A 17,308-nucleotide genomic window follows, 5' to 3' on the forward strand; every position below is an offset into this window, starting at 1 on the left:
AACCAACAACAAATTTTCAATGCTGGATATCTCCTCTCATCCTTCTCTTGATCTTGGAGCAATCGGGTTCATGCCGAGCAAGCATCCTTCAACTGGTCTTCCTTCTTCTTCATGTGCATGAACTACCCCTTAAGGGGAGAGAGAGGGAGGAGAGAGAAATACTAGTTTTGCACCTCCTCATCTAGGCAGCCATTTCAAAGGCCGAAGGTGGCGATGGAGAGCGAAGACAAGATATAGATTAGGGATATGATTAGAAGGGGGGCTGTCTTCAGCCCACCATAGCTCATCTCTCTCAAAAATCCATCGCCTGCTATCGCCATGGCTCCTCCATCCTCTTCATGCTAAAAAATCCCCCCTTCCCCCCCCTCCCCCACACACAGACAAGAAATCAGATTTTGTAGGGGGCCCCCAAGGGCCACACCCTTTGCCATTTCTAAAGTCCATTTCCACTTGACCTTTGGCCCTTGGCCTCTCATTTCCGCGTCTGGTGTCGGATTCGAGGTCTGAAAATTTCTACTCGACTATCTCAAAGTCACTCATTGCTTGGCATCTCCCCAGATCTAGTCCAATAGTAAAAAAAATTATGAAAATTTCCCAACTGTCGCTTGGTGGGTCTTTAAAGCACTTTTGGGGATTTGCTGCTTAAAATCATATTGATTGCAATTGCCGCCTTTTCGACGAAGTCTTTTTTCCTATGAAATTTAGAATTTTTGGCTATTTTTAAGCACTTCTCGGCATAAAAAATCATCTGTCATTGGCAACCACGCGATAGGGTGACTTAGCTCGTCAAATCCCACGGACAAATCTACACATACACACAACCACAAAGAGTATCAAGCTAATACAAAATAAATACACAACAAAACACATCATAGCTCTCATCCTACCCCCTGACAAAACCAAGGTATGAAATCCACGAGGAGTAGGTATAGCATAATTTGACAAAATGCCTAAAACTAGTCACTAATCAACTGCTCCAACACGACCAAGCAAAAAAGAACTATTAGAGAAGTAATCCTAAGTGGTGGTCTGAACTACCAACCTAACTAAGGTCAACTCAACTAGGAGCTCCTATTAGGCGAGGACTCCTATAGCCTGATCAATAAATGATGTCTTTTAGCACAGTTTCCTTTTAGCTTTTGATTGTCCATACTCGGGCATGTAAAAAGGAGGGAGCTGAGTGTAGTGACCCAAGGAGAACAAGGCATTGGCCTCAAGTCATGTCTTGGTATCCAAGAACCTACCAAGCCCGTGCAAGGCGACACTTAATCCTTTTCTAATGCTCACTTTTATTTTCGCTCCAATCCTTCTTTTATTTACTTTTCTTTTCAACTAATTGCCATCCCTAGGAAGACAAGGCATCGACCCTGGGTCTTGTCTTGTCCCCAGGAACCTACCAGGCCTTCGCAAGGCGATAAACGATTGCTTAAAGATTTTTCTTTCTTCTCTATTTTTATAGGGGTTAGAACCCTTTTTACACACCTCTCTATATTCATAGATTTCTGTTAGGATATTTAGGTTTTTTTTTCCCTTTGTGTTAGTTTTAGTAGGCTTCTCTAACTGGCCCACACTAACAGGACCTCCTAGAATAGCCACCTAGCAGGTCGCCAGAACAGGATCACTGGAACTCCCGTCTAAACAGGTTTTTCAGTGCCTGACAATGCCAATACATGGGAGGTAATGACTACTCAGATCTTCTCCCAGACATACATAACCTAAACCTGAGACTTCATGCCTTGATTAACATTCCCCAATAAACAAAAAGAAAGCACCCTTACATACACATGTATCATTATTTGCTTAAGAGAAAAAAGACTCGAAAAGGGGACGAAACCACCTGGAATGGCCACAAAAAGCTTCTTCGCAGCAAAGTCTCCCTCTAGCGACTTCGTCAACCTATATGATGCAATCACTAAAATAGCAAACCATTAAATGCACCTGCACCAAATAGACATAGGGCTCTCTTGGCCTAAAGAAATAGCACATTTCACTGCAAAGCTAACTGGCCCTCTTGGCCTAAAGAAATCAGACATTAAAACTTGGAAGCAACTGGCCCTCTTGGCCTAAAGAAATCAAGCCTACCAACTCATATAGATCCCTCCTTGGAAGAAGGCAGGCATAAGAAAATACGCTCTATTCCAAGGGGGGAAATAGGGCTTTCTACCCTAGACTAAATGCATCAAGTTGTGACCCATCCCTCCTGCATATATAGCAAGAGGCATACACGTAACATGTCGTCTGACCATCCTATGGGTCCAAAATAGTAGTGGTAGATGGGTTTTGGCTACTCTTCGCATTACCCATATCAACCATTGCCTGCCATATAACACGTGGTATGATAAAACTCCCCACAAGCGACCATGTCCTGTCCCATTATCAATAGCAACATTTGGACTAGGACCACAATTGAAGAAGAGATCCTCTTCATAAGCAAAAATGGTTAATGAATCTGCAAACTGATTCCAATAATGTGGAATCAGCTGAAGACAGTCACTCTCAAATTCATCCAAGTAGGGTTATAGCAATTCGATGATACATACGAAGGATGGGATTTCGGACTGTATATGTCTCATTTAGTTGATTTATAAGATCAACTAGGAATCCCCTTTTACTAGCAACTGCCAAATACCACCTTTCTTGGCAATATTTAGTCTTGTAATCAAAGCCTTATACTCTGCCATGTTGTTAGTGAATCCTACCCCGAGATAAACTGCTAGTTTCATTGTAACTCTGCGTCGGGGATCTCAGATAACTACTCCAACACTCACTTTTTTATGAGGGCCTCGGGATGCTCCATCAAAGTATAACATGTACGTCTACAATGAGTTTACACAGCCAGCCATCAAGAACTCTTCTATTCATAATCATGATAATCAAAATTCAACATATTTAGAGGGTGAATTGACGGCTCTATCCCACCTTCATTAAACTCAACAGGGATGCTTGTCAAGATTTGTAAACAGTGATGGCAGAAAACTTGAATCTCCCACACAAAGGCACCGTCTTCTTGCTCAATCACATTGTACCCTTTTCTCCACTAGATAAGCTTCCCTTGATGATATCTTTACTCTAGATATGGGTGCTCCAAATAAGGGATTAACCGCCCCATCAACTAGTTTAAGATCTCTTGCACGTCTCAAATCAACCCCAGCATGGACCTGCAATGCATTTAGCGCATTAGCATTCTCAAAACTAATAAGGTTTAATCTTATTAAGATTAACCTTATTTTTAAATTCCACTCCCTGTAAATCAGCTAATAAAGTTGTGGACTTTTTTTCACCTATCCTAACTATCTTGTAAGGGCCATCCCATCTAGGTTCCAACTTCCCTGGAAATAGCTCCCTACACGCATCATAGTATAAAACTTATTGTCCTTTCTTAAAGGTATATTTCTTTGCTTTTAGATCATGCAACCGCTTCATCCAATGCTTAGCCACTTCCTGGTGCAACAAACTCTACAATTTGAGCTCATCCAAGTGGGCTATAGTCATAAACCGCTTGAATAGGGCATCTTCAACACCCAAAGAATGATTGATTGCGAATCTTATGGTTGGCAAATCAATCTCCAAGGGCAAGGCACACTCCTCCCCATAAACTAATTTAAATGGGGTGTGGCCAGTGGCTCATTTAAATGTTGTGTTATACGCCCAAACTGCCACATATACTTTTGTATCCCATTCCCATTTCTTTTCGGAGACTATCTTGGATAGGATACCTGTTGAGATATCGAGTTCCACTCATGATATGCCAGGGTGATTGTTGTGCATTTATGTCACTGACTTGTCAGTTTTGCAAATGCGGTTGGTACACCGCCCATGAATAATAGCTAGATGACAGCTATCCTTATCTACTCTAGTTCGTGGATCAATTAGTATGCCACCTTAGTTAGTTGAGTTTGGTTTGAGACCCATATATAGAGTTCTTCTATTTCTATGTACTAGAGTTCTTTTTTGGCTTAGACAAACTAAGAAGAGGAAAACTGTTTTCAGCCTCCACCTTTGTGTGTATTCCCCCATTGTGCAAGCAAGAAAGCTACAATTGAGACTCCTTCCTTCTCTCCCACAATCTTGACACGGTATCAGAGCCTTGTTCGTGGTAAGGAGCTCAAGAAAGCAAACCAAGTTCGGGGTGTTCTGGTAAGAGGACCAATGTTGCTTTCATTTTTCTGTTTTGGGAGCAAGTCTCTGCACAGGTAGCACAGCCGGAAAGTGCAAGAGTGCATTGTCTCAGATTGAGATACCCTTCGCGGTGTAGCAAGAGGACAGTATATGCTGCGGGAAATGGCTTTAGTCCTAGGTTGCTCTGTTTTTTTGATTTGAGGCCATTTCGGGGCCTGTTTTGGAGGCGGAAGTTTTTTGCACGCACTTAAGAAAAGACCCTATTTTTTGTTGTGCGACCACTGTTCTACAAATCGATGAAAAGTTACCATAGAAATTGCATCGTATGCCTGTGCGCAGAGACATTGGGAGTTACAGAATCATCCTTGTTGCCTGTTGATGCAAAATCGTCACTAGGAAGTGACTGTGTGGTCAAATACCACTTTCGTCAGTTTTGTAGATTTGCCCTTGAGAGGCTGAAGCTGTGTTTTTTGCAGTGACATAATTTTTTGCAATGTTCTGTAATGGCGTCTGATTCTCTTTCACAGATTGTCACTGAAAAGCTTGACAAGAACAACTTCCAAGCATGGAAGTTTAGAATGATGAATTTCCTTATGGGAAAAGGATATTGGGAATTCATTGCAAGAAATGAAGAAGAACCAATTCTTCCTGATGTTTCCAATCAACATCAAATGCAGGCATTTAAAGCATGGCATGAGAGAGCCAGGAAAGTTATGTACTGGCTGTCTATCAGTATTTCAGACTCTATGATTGTGCATATTCAGGATGCAAGTACGCCAAAGGAGGCATGGGATACTTTGTCAAAAATGTATAGCACAAATACGCAAGCCAGGAAAATGGAGCTCATGCAAGAGTTGCACAATGTGCAAAGAGAAAGTATGAGCATCAATGACTACCACATGAAGGTGAAGAAGATTGCAGATGCACTTGCTTCCATTGGGTCACCAGTGGAAGATGATGATTTAGTTTCTGTGACCTTGAATGGTCTAGGAAAGGATTATGCACAGTTTCAAACATCCATTTCCGTCCGTGAAAGATTTCCTGATTTTGAGGAGTTGATTGCTCTTCTAATTTCTGAGGAGCAGAGAAATGGTGGTGCATCTTCTTCAGGAGGAACTTCAAAAGAAGTTGTCTTCTACTCAAATGCTGGAAGAGGTAGAGGCAGAGGTAGAGGAGGCCGATTTGGAGGCTGTGGTAGAAATCAGAATATGCAGCAAACTCAAGAAAACCAGTCCTATGGAGGAGGACGTGGTAACTCTAGAGGCAGGGGGAGCCAAAGAGGTCGTGGTGGATGGCAAAGATGCCAAAATGCAAACAGCAATGTTGAATGCTACTACTGTGGTAAAATGGGTCATATGGCTAAAGACTGCTATAAAAAGCAGAATGACATCATGAATGAAAAATTGCAACAAGGGAATTATGCATCTTCTAGTAGACAGGGTGATGACAGAAATGAGCATTTGTTTATGGTGCAGCACATGACCAATTCTATGACAAGTGCAAAAGAAAGCAACGATGTGTGGTATGTTGACTCAGGTGCATCAAACCACATGACAGTCATGCAAAATGGATGCAGGACGCAAGGAAAATGGAAAAACCAGGATTTGTGGAGACTGGTGATGATACTGCACATCCTATTGTGCAGATTGGAAAAATTCATTTGTCTATGCAGGATGGGAAAAAGAAATACCTGTCGGATGTATTTCATGTCCCGAATATCACCAAGAACCTGGTTTCTGTTGGTCAAATGGTTGAGCAGGGCTTGCAGGTTAGATTTAATTCTCATGGATGCTTTGTTGAGGATATGAAAAATAAAGGTCACTTGATAGCAAAAGGAAAGAAGAAGGGCAGAATGTTTACGTTGGATGCAGACATGCCTGAATTGAGTGCAACAATGTTTGGATATGGGACCGGTGTAGTTGCAGATATTGATATCTGGCACAAACACATTGGTCATGTTAATGTACAACGACTTAAATCAATGCAAGCCCAAAATATTGTTGCAGGATTGCCTAAATTCAGGGTTGTAGAAATGCATAAGGTATGTGAAGCCTGTCAGTTTGGAAAACAAGCAAGGAAACCATTTCCTAGACATGTTCAAGAGAGTAAGAAGCCATTGGAATTTATCCACTTTGATGTGTGGACTACTAAAGCTGCATCTCTTGGAGGCTCTCATTATTTTGTCACTTTTATTGATGACTATAGCAGAAAAGATTGGGTGTATTTTATGGAAAAGAAAAGTGAAGTTTTTGGGCATTTCAAAACTCTTAAAGCTATGGTTGAAAAAGAAACAGGCCTGCAAATAAAATGCCTAAGGTCAGATGGAGGGGGAGAGTACCTCTCAAATGAGTTTGCAAGGTTCTTGCAGGAGCATGGCATAAAGCAGCAATATTCATGTAGTCATACCCCACAACAAAATGGAATTGCAGAAAGAAAAAACAGGCATATTGGAGAGGTATCTCGTGGCATGCTCAATGAAAAAGACCTGCCAGATTTTTACTGGGCTGAGGTAGTTGCTACAGCAGTCTACATAATGAACAGGACTCCCACTGCAGCAATACATGGCATGACTCCAGAGGAGAGGTATACTAGTAGGAAACGAGATATTTCTCATTTGAAAATTTTTGGTTGCATTGCCTATGTTCATGTGCCAGATGAGTTGAGATCCAAGTTGGATCCAAAAGCTGAGAAGTGCATCTTTATTGGTTATTCTCTGCAGCAAAAAGGGTATAGATGCTATAACCCTTCTACTCATAAGTTTACAGTGAGCAGAGATGTTGTTTCTTATGAGATGAGTAACTGGTATAAACCAGTAAATGTGATTGATAATGTAGATGCACAAAATGGTAATGCTGCACAGAATTCACAGCAGCAGTCACAAGATATTAGTGGACCTAGAGCGTTCTCTAGCAGTGGTTCACATTCTTTGCCATGGACAGGCAGATTGAGATCAGGAGAATCTTCTCAAAGCAATGCAGATAGTGGTATGCAGGCATCACGAAAAGGAAAAGAGAAGGTAGATCAGCCCATGTTTGATGTGAATGCAGGTCACTCTTATGTGGATGGTGAATCCAGTTGCTCAGAACAGAGCATTGATGATGAGTTGGGTATTCCTTCTATTGTTACACCTGGAGTAAGGAAGACCAGGGATGTTTTGAGAGCACCTGGGAGTGAACCTACTTTGCGCGGGTCTACCAGAGCTAGGTATCTTGTGGATAGGTTGAAATATGATGGATTTGCATCCATTCACTATGCATATATGGTCAAAGTGATACAGAAACCAGAACCCACTTCTTTTGAGCAAGCCATGGGAAAAGAAAAATGGGAGAAAGCCATGGATGAAGAAATGGATGCCTTGGAAGCAAATGCTACATGGAAATTGGTACCTTTGCCTAAAGATAAGAATGCAATTGGTTGTAAGTGGGTTTATAAGGTGAAACACAATGCAGATGGTTCTGTGAATAGATACAAGGCAAGATTAGTAGTCAAGGGGTATGCACAAACACATGGCATTGATTATGAAGAAACATTCAGTCCGGTTGCAAGGATGGCAACTGTAAGAGCAGTCATTGCTATGGCTACATCAAAGGGATGATCTTTACATCAGATGGATGTAAAGAATGCCTTCTTGCATGGTGATTTGTAAGAAGAGGTCTATATGGAGCAGCCACCAGGTTATGTGCATGCTGTTCATCCTGAGTTTGTTTGCAGGTTGAAGAAAGCCTTGTATGGCTTGAAGCAAGCACCTAGAGCATGGTCTGACAAGATAGGACAGTATCTTGTCACTATTAGCTTTCAGATTTCCAAGGCAGATTTTTCACTTAATGTGAGAAAAACAGAGAAATGTATTATGCTACTTGTCATTTATGTTGATGATTTGATTATGACAGGTGATAGTGATGAAGATATCCTTCATGTGAAAATGCTATTGAAGCAGAAGTTTGAGATGAAGAATTTGGGAGAGCTGCGTTATTTTTTAGGCGTTGAGGTGATTATATCACCAAGTGGGATACGGCTCTTGCAGAGGCAGTATGGATTGGACATGCTGTCCAAACATGGGATGACAGGCTGTAAGCTTATTTCAGTTCCTTTGGAGCAGAATGTGAAGCTGAGTGCAGATGTTGGTGAGCTTCTGGAAGACCCTACTATGTACAGACGCATAGTAGGAAGTTTGATTTATATGATTATTACCAGGCTAGATTTGAGCTATGATGTTGGATTGGTAAGTCAGTTTATGCAGGTGCCAAGGAAATCGCATTTGGATGTGGCTAGACGTATACTCAGGTATGTGAAGTCCACATTGCAGTATGGACTACTTTATGAGACTGGAGTTCAAATACAGTTGCATGGATACACTGATGCTGATTGGGCTGGTAGTATTTCTGATAGACGATCTACCAGTGGATACGTGTTCTCTTTTGGGAGTGCTACAGTCACTTGGAGCAGCAAGAAACAGCCTACAGTTGCCTTGTCCAGCACAAAGGCTGAGTACAGGGGCACATCAATGGCTGCATGTGAGGTAGCTTGGTTGCATAAGCTACTTTATGATATGCATAAGCTTATAGATGGGCCAGTTGTCATTTATTGTGACAACATGAGTAGTATACACTTGGCAAATAACCCAGTCTATCATGTTAGAACAAAGCACATTGAGGTGCATTATTACTATGTGCGGGAGAGGGTTTTACTAGGTCTTATTGATCTAGTTTATGTCAGCACAGAGGATCAGATAGCTGACATATTTACGAAGGCATTGGGCGCAGAGAAGCTGCGCAAGTTCAGAGACCTGCTTGGTGTGCAGGAATTGCGATTGAGCTCGAGGGGGAGTGTTGAGATATCGAACCACTCATGATATGCTAGGGTGACCGTTGTGCATTTATGTCACCGACTTGTCAGTTTTGCAGATGCGGTTGGTACACCGCCCATGAATAATAGCTAGATGACAACTATCCTTATCTACTCTAGTTCGTGGCTCAGTTAGTATGCCACCTTAGTTAGTTGAGTTTGGTTTGAGACCCATATATAGGGTTCTTCTATTTCTATGTACTAGAGTTCTTTTTTGGCTTACACAAACTAAGAAGAGGAAAATTGTTTTCAACCTCCACCTTTATGTGTATTCCCCCATTGTGCAAGCAAGAAAGCTACAAGTGAGACTCCTTCCTTCTCTCCCACAATCTTGACAATACCCACAAGAAGCTGCTTGTTGGTACTTTCAACTTGTCCATTGGCTTGCGGATTATGGGGAGTCGTCTTGTTATGCTTAATTTTCCAAGTTTTAGTCAAGCTTTTAATCACCTTATTCAAAAAGTGAGTTCTACGATCCGATACTATTTCCTTTGGCAGACCAAAACGGCAAATAATCTGCTCAAGTAGGAAATGGACAGTCTCTTTTGCATTGTCCTGCCTCATCACCCATGCTCCTGACCACTTTGTAAAGTAATTAGTGGATACTATAATGTATCTCTTTTGAGCAGTAGATGACAAGGTAATGGGACCCACAAAGTCGATGCCCCACTTCTCAAATGGAAGAATAGCTATAATACGCATAAGTGGTCACTTCATATTCTCTCTATTGTCATGTCTTTGATATGTATCACATCTCTTAACATACTTAAATGAATCTAGGAAGATGGATGGCTACCAATATCCAGCTCTTAAAGCCTTCTGTGCCATCAACCGCCAGCAAAGTGCCCTTCACAAGCGAAGTCATGTCACTCCTCCAAGGTAAATGGAACCTCGTCAGGCATCACACATCGATGACAAATATCTTCAACACCCTGCCGATATAGCGTTCCTGCGATCAATGAAAATTTCAATGCCTGTTGTTTAATTTTACTCTTCTCGGATTTGGATAAGGTAGCTCTAGTCTCTCCCGTAGATAAATAGTGCGTTATAGCAGCATACCAGGAGGAAATAGACGCTATATCAATCTTAAACAATGTTTCCATGTTAGTTACTTCAGCCACAACCTCTTTGGGCTCTTCGAAATCCACAAGACATTCTAGAATGCCTTGTAGCCTCGGTGGCTTGCTCTTGATCTCGTAATCAAACTCCTGCAAAGTGATTAACCACTTTGCTAAACGATCCGACGACTGTAACTTGCTCAACAACAATCGAAGCCCTTCCGCCTTTGTATAAAATATCACCTTCTCATAGAGAATGTAGTGCCTGAACTTTTTGGTTGCAAATACCATCGCAAGGCACAACTTCTCCATATAGGTATAGTTAATTTTCGATATGCCCAACTTCTGACTAGCAAAAGCTATCAGATGATACCACTTTTCCTCCCAAATTTGGGAGAAGCAGTAGCTGATACTATGCATAGTGGTTGCTGAAAATATATAGAACATTGCTTTTAAAACATGTGCTTTGGCAAGCTCCTGCTTCACATTGTCAAAAGATACTTTGCAAGCATCACTCCACGTAAACTGACAATTGAAGGACAATAGGTTTGTCAGTGGCAATGCTCTTTCTGCCGATGCATTGATAAACCTCCGATAATACCCTACCGATGACAAAAAGATATGTACTTCCTTTGGAGTATGCAGTGGACTCATGGCGTCTATGACCTTGATCTTTTCAAGGTTAGTCACAATCCCTACTGAACTTACCACATGGCCTAACAATAGTCCATAAGGCACTCCAAAGACACACTTTCGTGGGTTAAGAGCTATGCAAAATTGTTTACAACACTCAAAACACTTCAGTAAAATAGTCAACTGCCTTTCTCTTGTGGTGGTTGCCCCCAGGTCATCAATGAATACTTTCAACTCCTCTAGGGATATGTCACCAAAGGTCTTGTCGGCTGTTCTTTGCCATGAACCAGGTGTATTATATAAACCAAATGCCATCACATGGTATGCAAAGGTACCAAAGACAGTAATAAATGTCGTTTTAAGCTTGTCTTGCTCAGCAATTGCCATTTGGTTGTACTTCGCAAAGCAATCCATGAAAGAATATACTTCCCTACCCACTAATTGATCCAAAATTTGGTCAATAAAGGGAATCGGGTAGTAGTCCTTGACTGTTTGCTTATTTAGCTCTCTAAAATCTACACAAAGCCGAATTTGATTGTTCTTCTTCTTTCTAATCAAACTGGTGAACACCATTCAATAAGTTGAATAGGGAAGATCAAACCCGCTTTTCGCAACTTCTGTAGCTCTTCAAACAATCCATCCCTTAGTTCAAAAGGCATACACCTTACTTTCTAACGTACAGAGCAGGTTCAAGCAAAGATGTCACGGAACTACTGAATCAGGGACACATAGTCCTCTCTCTCTTTCGAACTGAGCATGGAACCCAATTTAATTGGCCGTGAATCATTAGGCGTACCAAGGTCCAACTCAATAATGTCCACACCTCTTATTCGATCTTGAGGCTCTATCGGCTCATTCAATGTTATATGATAAATGTCCTTTGTAGTGGACCCTTCCTTAGATCCATCGCTCGATGGCGTCTCACTACCAGGTGGATCTTCTACTATTTTTAGTTCAGTAGAGGATAAAGGAGCTCTCTCACTTTGAGGAGACTTAGGGTAAGCATCCACTACTACACGATTGGCACCTCTACCTAGAATCACTCAACCAGCGGGTATATCGACTTGGCAGTCTATTTGTAAGATCCATGGCCGACCTAGCAAAACTCGATAGCTAAGATGTCCTACAAACCTTATCACCCTAAAGTCCAGATAGCATTCCATGCTTGCAACTGTAACGTGGACTTTAGTGATGCAACCTTTTGGTTGTCTTAGACTATTATCTGCCATCCTAAGAAGTGTAGAGCTATCTTTTTGAATTTCGAGACCTAGCCTCTCCATCAAGTCTGAAATCATGATATTGACAGAGGTTCCAGTGTCCACGATAGCATGCTCTACTAATATTCCATCCACATATGCTGGAACCCTAGGGCAATGCTTTTCAACATGATCGAACCAATCCTCTCCCACTTGTGCTATGCCCAAAGGTTCTACAATATACCCAATACATAGGATTTTCTTGAATTCCTTGCATACTCCTGGAGAAAGTTTAATCAGTTGCAAGAGGTTCACATTTGGTTTAACTTTGCAAAGAGAACTTGCTAGGTCAAAGTCGTGGTAGTTAGCCAAAGTTCTCTTCTCGCGCCAAACCATTCTCTCCTTTAGTCTTTGGACTGGCTTTAGTACCTCTTTTTTAGCTTTTACCTACTTTCTCGGCAATCCCTTATCATTCTTGGGATCAACTTTACTATCAACAGGCCTTAAAGGCCCACCTTCCATATCAGGATTCAGAACTTGCTTTCCCCTAGCATTTTGCTTAGGGTTTCCCTCGACAAGTTTTACAGTTCCTTTATCACCCTCTTTAATCTTTTGACCTCTTGTTATGGCTCGTAGATTAGAAGTTTCAGTGTCATTGACACATACAGCCTCAATACGGTTGACTCCATTGCCATGAGGCAACGCCTCTACAATAGCCTTTCCTCGTTGCAATATTTGTCTTGGTCCCTCATCTTGCTGGAGATTATTCCCTTATGTGCGATGGTTAACTAGACCTGGCAGCTTACTCCCTTGTTGGAGAGAACTAATCTTACTCCAAAAAGTAGCAGTTAGTGGCCAGACTTTCCGCAAATATCGCATTTGACATTCGGACACTAGGGAAATGTTGGCCAACACAAAACTTACAGCTGAATCTTGAGGGGCACCCTCTTCACCTTGCTCATCATGAGCACCACTAGAAGATGCATAGTTCCCATGTTGTCTGCCCTTAGCCTTCATATATGCCTGCTTCTTATGACAATCCTTTGCAATGTGCCCATATCTGCCACAATAATGACAATCCTTATCCCTGTTGAATTGATCATTTGACTACCAGGATCCACCACCTCTGCCTTGGGGTGATCTCCCCCTGCCTCTAAAGCTGCCAGATCCATGTTGGCCCTGTGTATTTGTGCCATGCCAATTACTCTATTGCTGCTGTCCATAGGCATTTTGAGTATCTCCTCGACCTTGAAACGAGCCACAGCCTCTGTCGCCTCTACCACGCTGGCTAGAATAAAGGACAATGTCTCTGCTTTGAGATGTACTAGAACTTGTATTCAATCCAAGATTTACTTCCTCGTGCAACAACAAACCAACCAACTCATCCCAGTTAGGGGGTTTAGATCTAACAGAAATAGATGTATCAAATGCTTTATGTTCCTTGCCAAGTCCATTTAAAGTAACAACAATCATATCATCCTCAGATACATATGATCCAATAGTGGCAAGTTGGTCCGCTATGGTCTTAATCTATGTCACGTAAGCCTGGATGCTTCTGCCATTCCTAGACATGTTGTTGAATTGTTGTTTCAGCTGAATCTTTTGTGTGTGTGTTACATTTCCATAGTTCTTTATGAGTATGTCCCAAGCATCCTTTAAGCATTTAATGCTCAGCATCTTCAAGAACAACACTCTTCAAGTTTTCATCCATCTGGAAGCAATCCGGTCTCATCCGGACAAGCTTTCCTCCACCATTCTTCATTGTCTTTTTCCACACAAGAACAACCCCTTAAGGGAGAGAGAGGGAGGAGAGAGAAAGACTGAAATCAGAGATCTCCATTAAGGCCACCATTTGAGGAGCGAGAGGTGGCGATAGAGTCAGCATACAGAGGGGAATCAATGCCCAAGATCCATTGGGTGGGTTGCTCACAAGCTGCATGATGCCTCCTCCAAGATTGGGCGCAAAAATCGGGCGCATCCTGATATCTCCCTCCCCACATTATTTTATCAATGTTGCATAAAATATTTGGTGGGGGGGTCTAACTCCCAAAGGGCACACCCAATTTGGCCTCTCAAATGTCCACCTTTTCATATCTTGACCATTTGTTGGCCATTTCCCCGTCCGATGTCCGAATCGAGTGTTGTAAATTTCTGCGCGTCCAACTTGACATCCCGCATTGGCTAGCAACTCTTTGAAAACCTGCACGGCAGTCTGAAAAATTATCAAAAATCAACAAGTGTCGCTCGGGCGCCTTTAAAGCACTTGACGCTTAAAATCGTCCTAGCTAGAGCCGCCGCCTTCGACGTTGAATATTTTTCCCTTGATATTCGTAATTTTTAGCTATTTTTAAGCACTTCTCAGCATCAAAACTCTGCTCTGAGGTGAGAAGTGTGAATGGAGTGTTGCACGCATGGGATGGGCCTCTCAATGCACAAAGCACGATTTGTTCCTGTGCACTGCACTATAAGGCTCCCTGGCCTTCCTTCTCGCACCGTATACCGGCACAGGGTGAGATGCACAATTGCACCATCAAATGCGCACAAGGCATACAACCTTTGCACAAGTGACCGTGAGGATTACATCAATGGGTTTCAGGACATGGCTGCCCTCTATATCTTTCAATAGAGCGTGAGACAGAGGGTGGGCTGAGTGTGACTGGAGTTTCTTCAATCAATTACCGAGAGGTGAGGATTGAGGGACGTTATGATCTTTGGAGTTAGGTATGTTCTCTTTTCCCTATGCACCCACCGACTGGGTTTCTGTCGTCACTCATCACAGGACACGTCACCCTGTTCTGTACACTATACTATAAGGCTCCCTTGCCTTCCTCCTTGCACCTATGCCAGACGGGTTGGACGCACTAATGCACCATCAACTGTGCACCCTGGCGTACTCCCTATGTATCATCCCCTTGTCAATTCCTAAACCAGGTGTGAGATATGGGTTTCAATCATTATTCATCGAGTGATGTCCATAATGGGGCGAGTGACTGTTCTCTTATCCCATCTGAGTGCTGTAAGCTGAGTGACTATCCTTCATCAGCGACACTGACCCGACGAGATTCATCCATTAGCTACCTCCCTGGGTGCTGTTACATGGTCCCTGCCATGCTGGACGCGTCTGTTGCAGAGCGAGTTCTGGTACCTCCTGCCGCCGCCTAAGACACAGCGTGCGACATCGACAATCGCTTTCAACTATCTGCCACACGTGCCAAGTTTTCCTAACCCTATCTCCTGTTTGCACGTGTATGTTAAGGTGTTAAGTGTGGGGACGCAAACGTCCCGTCTGTCAACGTCCAGTCGGTTGTCGAATCGTAGGTTATCATGATGCATTTCCCTTGCCGTTAATGTTTTAAGTGTGGGGACGCGTCCTTGCATGTCTATGTGGCATACCGCCTTGCACATGCTCACTTTGATCATGCATGTATGCCATGACTTTCTTTTACCCTCCTTGGGTCCCTTCCCCACCCATCCGTCCACTGTCACGCCTCCCTTGGGGCTATTCCTCCTCCATTTCTCTTTCTCCCTTATTTTGATGTGTTTCCATGTGAATATACCCTACGTTCAGCAGAATTCCCCTCTGCCCTTACAATCTTGTTCGTCCCTTCGGACTGTCCAATTTTTCTTTTTACCCACCCCTATTCTGATGCACGGTCTTCAAGTTATTAATTTTCAAAGGATTTTGCGTAAATTAGACGGTTTTCCATGTGACCGTGCTTTTCTTGCTTCGGAACGGTAATCTGACGTAATAGCCCTGTCCTCCCCTTCATTTGTGACATTTTTTGTTTTTACTTCGTGTCATTCCGATGCATGGTTTGTCCAATATTAATTTTACCGGTTTCTCGGGACCTTTTCATGCGTCTTTTTGACATTTTTCTATGTGAACCTGCCTTGTTTGCATCGGAATTCCCATTTGATTTGGCAGCCGTGTCCATCACGCCTTTTTCTACATTTTTCATTTTTTCTCCCCCCTATTCCGACTTTCGGATTATTAATTATTAATTTTTAAAAGTGTTTTCGAGTGTCTTTTTGGTGTTTTTTGCATGTGAACGCCTCCTAACCCTATCGGAACTGCATTTTAATGTGACAGCCCTATGGAAACCCTTCCCCGCACATTTGTCATTTTTGCTGCCCCCTGTTTCGATGAACCGATCTTATGTTATTAATTTCCGACCGTATTTGCGTGTGTCTGTTTTTTTATTTTTTCCATGTGAACGTGCCTTATCTCAGTTGAAACTGTGTTTTGACGTGATAGGGTTGTCGAGCGCATTCTTCTGCACACTTTTCCTTCTTTCTGCCCTACATTCTAGGGAGCGAATTTCCCGAAATTAATCCCCGTATGTGTTTTCAAGGCTGTTTTCGTGTTTTTTGCATGTGCACGTCCTTTATTCCCCCTGGAACCTGCGTTGACCTTTTCCCCTATCTTCCCCCTGCCGTCTGGTATATTTTTGGTTTTTACGCCATTTCGTTTCGACGATCGGATTGTGAGATATTCATTTTTCTTTGTTTTGACGTGTTTCGCGCGTGAACGCACGCAATTGCGGTTTTCCGCGTCTTGCCACGCCTAGTCGCGTAAGCGCACCCCATGCCGACGTCCCGGCGCCGTTCCGATCCCACCACTGCAAATTTTTACCCCGCTCCGCGCACGCGCGCGGGACTGGGGCATGCCTTTCTTTTATTTATTTTATTTATTAATTCATTTTTTAAATTAATTAATTAAATTTTTTCTCTCCCCCTCCAGGCAACCTTCCCTATCCCACCCACTCTCTCTCTCCTCTCTATCTCTCTCTTCTTATTCTTTCTTTCTCTCTCCTCCCCCTCCTTCTCTCTCCCCGTAACTTCCTCCCTCCACCCTCCTCCTCTACTCCCTCCCGCCACCATCTTCCCCCCTCTCCATCTCCTACTTCCCTCCTCCGCCTCTTTCTCCCTTTCTACTCTCCCCCCTTATCCTTCCTTGGCGCCTGGCCTCGTCGCGTCTCCACCCGCCGCCTGGAACCTCCCCCTGGCGCCCTGGTACGCCCGCCTCTTCCTCTGCCACATGGTGTCTAAACCACCACTGCCCCGCCTGTTCGCCCATTGGCGCCCGCCTGGTGCAGCGCCACCCGCCTTGGCCTCCGCCTGGTGCTGCCGACCTCCCTTCTAGCGACGCCCTGCGCTACCCCTGCCAAACGCCTCTTTTTCTCGCCCCCGTCCACCGCCCCTCCCCTCCCTCTATCAAACACCGGAAGGACAGGATTCTGTCCTTGTTCCCCCCCCCCCCCCCCCCTTCCCGCAACCCCCACCTCCACCCCCACCCCCGGGCCTACCTTCCTTCCCCCCTTTGTTCGAGTTTTCCGTGCTTCCAACACAAGCTTGGCCTCTTCCAGTAGACGAATGGAATTTGCCTCTGGCATTCTGAGAGCCATCCAAAACGCCGGATTGTTGTGTGTCGCCTAGGTACAAGAAGCAATTCATTTG

Source organism: Lygodium microphyllum, chromosome 25 (assembly GCF_053477565.2).
Source record: "Lygodium microphyllum isolate KBCC chromosome 25, Lygodium_microphyllum_v1.1.10, whole genome shotgun sequence".
Taxonomy (NCBI): domain Eukaryota; kingdom Viridiplantae; phylum Streptophyta; class Polypodiopsida; order Schizaeales; family Lygodiaceae; genus Lygodium; species Lygodium microphyllum.